Here is a 7,818-nt window from a genome sequence, read left to right as displayed (position 1 = left end):
GTGCTGCTCAGGGCCCAGCACTTCTGCTGGACAAGGTGCATCCTCGGTGCTGGGGCACTTGGGTCACGCTTGTGTGCCCAGGGTGGGGTAGAAATCCTGACGTCTGCTCATGGGATGGGCAAAGCAAGGGCTGGAGGAATGAGCTTTGCTTCACAGGGGACTTGGAAGCCCTGCGGGTGATGTGCAGCTCAGGGGTCCTCTTATTACACTTCCAGCTCTGCTCTTCAAATAACCCCTTCCGAACAGTGGTGCCTCCATGTCATCACCCTGACTGCTGCACAGCACCTTCTCTTGGGCCATGGGGATTCCCCCACGGGGCAAGCCAGCAGGAATGAGGAGGATGAGCTGGGAATTGCATTGTCCTTTCCCTGACCATGCCCTGGGGATGCCCTCTGGCACTTCACATTCCTGCGGAGCTGAGCACAGCTCCCCTGCAGCTCTGGCGCTGCTCCGGTCCCTGATGGGTCCTCATGGCTGAGCTGCTGCCGTCCCAGCGACTGGCGGAAAGTTGAGGCCCCCTCGCTGTGGCAGGTTAATGAGTTACCTTCATGCACCAAGGAGCTGGCCGGGACTTCAAGGGGAACAGGGTGAGAATAGAAAACCATGGGGCTGGCGCATTCCTGCGTGTGCCGCGCCATAGCCCTTGCAGGGTTCAAGCACCACTCACACTGCTCTCGACATCCCGGCTGGACACGGGGGTCACCCAGCTTGGCTCCCTTGGTGACAACAGACCCATAAGTAGAACCTGAAGTTTCCCTCAGGCTGGGAGAGCTTGGTCCAACGCTTTTGGCAGTGCAGGGTAAACGTGTGTCGGAGGTGGCAGACGTGCTCAGAGCGGGAGGTGACACCGTTTCCTCCCCATGAGTCATCTTGGCCACAGCGCTTCCAGATGCACCTTCACCCAGCGCCAGGCTCTGCAGGCGCATGACCTGAGCAGAGACGATGCCCGACCCGCTCCGAGCCGTTGCGTTTGTCCCCTGGCTCTCTATGGGCTGCGGGTTTATCCCTCCAGCTGCACACACTGAGGCCGCACGGCTTCGGAGGAGCACAGCGGAAACCTGCCAGAATACATCTGCAGAACTGCAGCTTTAGGATCAAGGGGTGACTTAACCCCAGCTCAGCTGTGAGGTGTCTGTGATGGGCTGTCAGGGGCTCCCTGCTCGGGCTGCTTTGCCCTGGGTTAAGTCACCAGAGGCAGGTGGGGCTGCCTGCCTGGATAAAACCAGGATAGAGGCAACGAGCGAGCACAGGCGCATCTGTTTAACCATTAGGCCACGTTCACCCTTCCTGCGGTGGTCGCAGAGCAGCTCCCCCCGGGAGCAGTTCAGCCCATTTCATCAGTAGCTCCTCTCCCGCTGACATTTGCTGCTGACATTGCCCAGCCACGGCTTCACCTTCTGAGCAAATATTTAGCTTGGATGGGAAGAAGACTGCTCCGAGGATGTGGGAAGCCAGCCTGGAGCTGGATCCCCCGTGCTCCCTCTGGCCCCTCTTTATTACCTGCGGCCCTGGAGGAAAGCAGGCCTGGGAAAGCGATGCTCTCGCTGCAGCGTGCGTGAGATGAGCTGTTAGCCTGAGCGATGCTTTGAGGGCAGAAACCCCGCGTGCAGCGTGTGCTGGGGCTCAGCAGAGCTCTGACTGATGCTGTGAGAGGAGGGAAGGACCATGAGTCCCTCAGCTGCAGCACGTTATAAGCTAATTCTTTACCCACTTTGCTCTGCTGAAGCACTGGGTACCATGGGAGGTCCCAGGCTGCTGCGCTCGCCTCTGAGGCTCATGGCCTCAAGAGTCCTAAAGTACTTACTGCCTTTGAGATAGGATGCTTAAGCACCCTCTTAAGGTCCCAGTGCCCGTATTCCCCAGCTTTGGAGCTTTCCTGGGCATCTGGCTTACATGGGGGTAGGAAGAAACACAGAGAAAACCGCTCTGTGGATATTCAGGGCTGCTAAAATGGAGACGAGTGGCGAGGACTCACGGAGGAGACCACACAGATGATAACGTTTTGATTTAGTGAAGCCTCTGAGGCCTCAGTTCGTATCCTCACCCCAGGGAAGCCTGGAGAGAGGATTTTGTGGTTGACTGAAAGGGCCCTCAAACGGCGTGGTCAGGGTGAAGCCCTGGCCACCGGCTGTGCTGATGCCCTGCCTTCTTGTAGGACCCTGGGCAGAAATCACTGATGCCCGTGCACCCAATCTCATCCACCCCTGCTGTCCCGGCAGCACCGGGGAGGGACAAAGGGAAGGGCGCCCAGTTTGCAGCCCCCCCCGGACTGTCCCTGGTAGCCAGGAACTGCTGGTGGGGTTTGGTGACGTCCTTCACCCAGGACAGGTAAGAGGGGAGCACACGGAGCAGTGCCTGCAGTCGGGCCCTGGCGCTGAAGGATGGCACGAGCGGCTGCGGGAGCCCTTGGTCGGACAAAGCCTTTATGGCTGTATTTGTGCAGGCGCCCCGAACGCGCGGACCTTTATTCTTTCAGGATTCAAACTAAAGGTCATTTTCTGTTCCCTTCCAGAAAGAAAAAAAAAAAAAAGAGAGAGAGAGCAAAAAAAAAAAGTGAATTCCTCTTGACGCAGATCCCCTTCCCCTCTGGATGGGAGCTCAATTGTTCTTGCAAGCAAACTCCAAATCTGCCCCTCGCATTCACTTCCTTTTTCCTGCCCGAAAGGAAACAGAGATTTCTGCCTGTGTGAACTGCTCCTTTATTTAAGGATACAAGCAAATAGCTAACTGCTAATTCAGAGCCGGCCTCTCTGCACTTTAGCATGCTGCACGGCAAAACAAAGCAGGAGAAACACCTCCCCGCCCTTCCCCGCTCAATGGTGAGCTGACACTGCCGGCAGGATAATGGGTATTTATGAAAGCTGGACTCAAACATTTACTGAAGTCCAATGCAAACCCAAACCCTTCAGCCAGGAAGTTTTCAGCTACCAAAAATAATCACCAGGCCCTGGCTAATATTTTTAAGGATCGTGCGTTCTTGGGAATTTCCTCTTCCCTGCGTGGAGATAAGTGATAACGCAATAAAGGCAGGGGCCGTTCTGATGCCCTGCGACGTGTCGGAGGAGAGACACAGCACCAGTTCCTTTTTTGGGGCTTTTTCCTAAGCCCTGACTTCTGCATTCGCTGTCTGGCTTTCAGGCTCAATGCCACTTCTCTGTTACGCTGCCGAAACCCAGTGAAGTCAGCAGAAAAGCCGAGGAAGTTTCCTGGGTAGGACTTTGAAGCCAGGGTATAGGATCCACGAATGGGGAGGCACTTTGCTATTACATGCCGCCTTAGCTTTGTTACAAACGCACCGAGCTCGGGCCAGCTGCATGGTGTTTGTCTGAATCATTTCTGCAGAGCGCCGTTAGTGTAACATCCTGCCCATTCTTCTGGTCTTCTCCACGGAGACCTCCTCTGGAGTTAGTCCCATGCAGTGGGATCAGAACTGGCCCTTTGAGTGCGTTTTCCAGCACACCAAGTACTGCAGAAGGATTTCATAGAAACAAACAGTCAGTGAAGGTTTTCCAAACCCCTTGTAGGGCAGGGCAGGGAACAAAGAGAGGAGCTGAACTCTCAGATAGTGATAAATCATCCCGGAGAAATCCAGCTCATCCTTTTCAAACACTCGCGTATGCCAGGGATGGTCAAGTATGTGGCTTGTTGCAGTAAGAGACGGTTCTCACCGACTCTTTACAACATATGCTAATCTTGATTAGCTCTCAAGATGTTCCCGTAGCACCAAAGCAGCCCCCATTAAGCTTTGAAGCAGGGAGAAGCTGTCTTCGCATCCTCAGCATGAAGGCAGGTCTGCGGTGGTCCGTACTCCATCATTCAGTGTTACTTTGTGGGGTTGACTCAAAATGCCTAGCTTGGTTCTTTGCTGGAAGGAAAGTTCTGCGTTCGGGGTTTGAACTCACTTGAAGGACAGTAAACAGAGCAGAATGACGGTAAATGTGTCCATCTGTATCGATGCTCCCAGTGCAGGAGGGAGGCAGCTGGACTGACTGAGTGACATTTTGGCAGTGGAAAATGTTTTCCCATCTCTCTGTACTGGAAGAGAGGCACCAGGGATGTGCTGGGACCCCATCTCCTCATACCTTGCACTGGGGGGACCATACAGCTTTCTCAGCCCAATGAGGAGCCCAGGCACTCAGGTCCCTATTCAGCCTGTGATAATGCATTGCAATGAGAGAGGCCCTCACAGCTCAGCCCTGCAAGCGGAGGAGACGTGCTTTGTCCTTGCAAGGACAAGGAGGCACCGAGCCCCCCGCAGTGCGGCTCTGACCCTCTCTGTGTGTCTTTCCATTGCACACAGCTTGCAGAAAGATACGGTCTTGCTCAAATATTTTCTGAGTGCCTGATACCTTTCTGCAGCAAGAGGTATCTGTGAGGGAAACAAAGCTGCCCCGGCAGGACAGCGCTGGAACCTTATCTCACGGCACAGGGGAGATAAAACAGCCCTTTACCAAGCTGGCTTCGCAGAAGAGAGGCTCTGGGCTTTCTCCCATCCGTGTCCCCGATGCTATCACAACAGCAGCAGCAGGGCCACGTCCCCAACCTTGGCTGCACCAGGGTCCCAGTGGTACCCCAGGCTGCAGAGCAGGGCAGTTCGTCCCCCAGCCCAGGTTTGCTGCCTGTGTGCAAGATGCCGGCCTGCACAATATTTAGTGCCTGCTCCCTGTCTCCCTCACTTTCTCCTCCTTTCTTATCAGGCTTTGCTTGAACCCTTGGTCAAGAGCAAGCGTGAGAGGTTCCCTGCACCACAGACACAGCACGGGAGCACGTGCCGGGCTTCAAGCACGCACTCAGGCATTGCCCGCAATAGAAGCACTTCCCTGGCTGGGGCTGTGTCCCGCACGTAGCCTTTGCTTTGGCCTATTTCCATGTTAAAAACGGCCTGGAAGAACCTACCAGCCTTCTGTAGGAAGCACTACTTAAAGTCAGCATTATAGAGGTCAGCCTCCAGCCTTCGGTCATCGCAACCCCAGCCCCTTGTGCAACAGGATGATGAGCATCTCAGTAACAAACTGGTAGCAACCAGCCTTTGGTGCTAACGAGCAGCTTCTTGCACCAATGGGAGGGAGGAGAGGCCCTGTGGGGGTCAGGACACCTTGAACGGTGGGTTTATTGCTAAAGTGGAGACACCTGAGAAACAAGAGACCTGAGCAAAGAGGAGGTCTTTGCCCAAAGTGGGCCCAAGCTGACTTCTCTCCAGTGGCATTGGCAGCCTTTGCTCCTGGCAGTGTTAATGGCCCATCCAGCCATCCCTGGATGCTGTTCACGGTGCTTCCCAAGTGTTGAAAGTCAGGAGTCTCTCTGACTCTTACTGTCGGAGATAAAACAAGCACTTAACCGTGAGATAACAAAGCTGGAGACACAAAACCCCTTGAGCAAGCTGAAACACACAGGAAGACCTTGGAAGAGGCAGCTATCCCAAAGCCCCTTCCCAAACCAGCCATCGTGTGCCGCAGGTGCTTCAGTGGTGAGGGTTTGCTTTAACAATAATGCTTTTTTTAATTCTCATGGAAATCAGGGGGAAAACGGATCATAAAATAGGCCTGGCCTCAAAGGGAGCCGTGTGGGCAGGGGGAATTCAGCACCGCCACATCAGCTGACAGGAGGGCAGGATGCCACACTAATTGGCTGGTGCTAATGAGGTGCTAAAGCCCCCTCGCTGCCATCCCCCTCCTCAATTCATGCCTGACCGGCCTGGAATGCTGCAGTGATGGAGCAGGGGGTTGGGGACCACAGGGAGGTACAGGCAGAGGCAGGGCTGTGTGGCCAGGCATGGCGAGGTGTGTGGCACCAAGCCTGTGGTCACACCGTAACTAAGCCTTGGCTGGTACCCCAGTATTCCCAACACGGACGTCCACAGGAGGATCATGCAGCGGCTCTGCAGGATGAAGTGTCATGATTTCAGGTTTAAAACTACCCATTCATATAGACCGCTTCCCGCTCGGCAGCCGCTGCTAAAGGTACTAAGCACTGGGTAAACAGGAAGTGTTTTCCACACATCCCATTTCACTCCTGCAGCTCCGCTGCTGGGGCCAGAGCAGTCCTGCTCCGTGCTCAGCATCACGTTGCTGGTGGCTGATGTCCCAGTCATGCACCATGACCTGTGTTCATCCTGGGCAGAGGACACGGCAGAGATAGCAAAAGGGCCAAGTGGTGGTTGCTGCAACTGGTAAACTGGGCCTGGAGGCTTCAGTTTTAGGGGGGGGACACGTTAGGAGCCTTCGTGCAGGCTCTGTACATTGCAGGAATGAGCCTGTGCGTCTGCTGCTGATGGTGAAAGCTCCCATCTCTGGACCTGAGTTTCCAGTGTCCAGCACCTCTGACCTGAAAGGAGCACCCATTGCTGCCTCTTCTCTATGTGCTGTCCATGCACGCCCCGTAACTTTGCATAGGGAGCTGCTGCTTAGAACTTTGGGCTGAAAACCAGACATAGGCTCTCCCTAGAGGTTAACGTAGCCTGGGCCCACAGACACACACAGCGTTTCACGCACAGCCGAGCACAAACACACTCTTTTGCCTGGAAGAGCCTCCCCTGGACAGTCTCACTGCCAGGGAGCCAGCAGCGCTCACAGCACATGGTCACCTATTGCTGGGAAGAACGATGGGCGGCAGAAAGCAGCCTTTAAACCCTGTCTGCCAAGGAAAACACGGGGGGGGCTTTCTTTAGCCATGCATTTATATAAATAAACACAGGAATATTCTGCAGCTCCCAGGGGATGGCCCCGTGTAATATTTTGCTGAATAAGGGTGGGAGCAATCCTCTGCTCACCGTAAGCCTGCGCACAACCGCCCCGGAGCGCGTGGTATGGGCTGGGGACGCAGCTGTGCTGCAGGGCAGCCCTGGATGACGTGTCCCAGGCCCACACCGTGCACGCTGCCTGGGCAGGGATGCTGCGGGGTCCCAATGCCCGCAGCAGCAGGCGGTGACAGCCTGGCAGCCATAGGGCTGCTTGATCGTCAGCCTGAGGACATGGTTTAGGGCTGGTCTTGGCGGTGCTGGGGAATGGTTGCGCTTGATCTTAAAGGTCTTTTCCAACTTAGATGATTCCATGATCCTATGATTGCACCTTCTGAGGGAACAGAGAAATAATTGTGGGCGCCACAGCCCTCATGTTCCAGAATGTCCCCTTTCCTAGCATGGTTGGATTGAAGTTTCCCATTCCCAGTAAGAAGTGTACCATTCCTCCTCTGGCCAACCAGAGCCAAGGGCACATGTACACATATATTAACTCTGAGAGTGCAGTCAGCTTTGCAGCAGAATAGCCTTCAAAATCAGGGTACTGGGGCAGTTGTCTCCGCATCTCTCTGCTGCCCAGCGCTGGGTGATGTCCTGCCACCTCTGCTGGGTGATGTTCCGCAGGTTTAGTGGCCCAAACTGCATGTACCTTGTTCTTTTCCAATGCAGGACAGTGTGATGGGGGTGAGAAGCCACCCAGCAAGCTGGCTGACCACTGTGCTGTGACCCAAACTTCAGGGGGTTACAAATACCCCAGATCTGGTGCCTAACATCAACATGGCCCCTCTTGAGAAGATACCTACAGCCCTACCGTGCTTGGCCCTGGCACTGAGGGTCCCCAGTGGCCCCTGTCTACCCCTTGACATGGAAGGAGAAGCGCCTGTGATGGGGCTGTGGAATGTGCCCCATGGCAGTGGGGCAGGCGGGCGGGGGGCCTGGAGGGAGATGTGCCCATGTCCCCAGGGACACGCGGCTGCCTCCTCTCCATGCCGTGGACATCCCCATGGGCATGGTGTGGGGGAGCCGCCCCGTGGCCCCTCTCCCCCTCCGGCCGTGTTTGTTCTCCTCGCGGCGCCCGTTAT

This window comes from Lathamus discolor, chromosome 15, assembly GCF_037157495.1.
Source record: "Lathamus discolor isolate bLatDis1 chromosome 15, bLatDis1.hap1, whole genome shotgun sequence".
Lineage (NCBI taxonomy): Eukaryota > Metazoa > Chordata > Aves > Psittaciformes > Psittacidae > Lathamus > Lathamus discolor.
The sequence above is the reverse complement of the archived record's forward strand: the minus strand, read 5'-3'. Positions refer to the sequence as shown.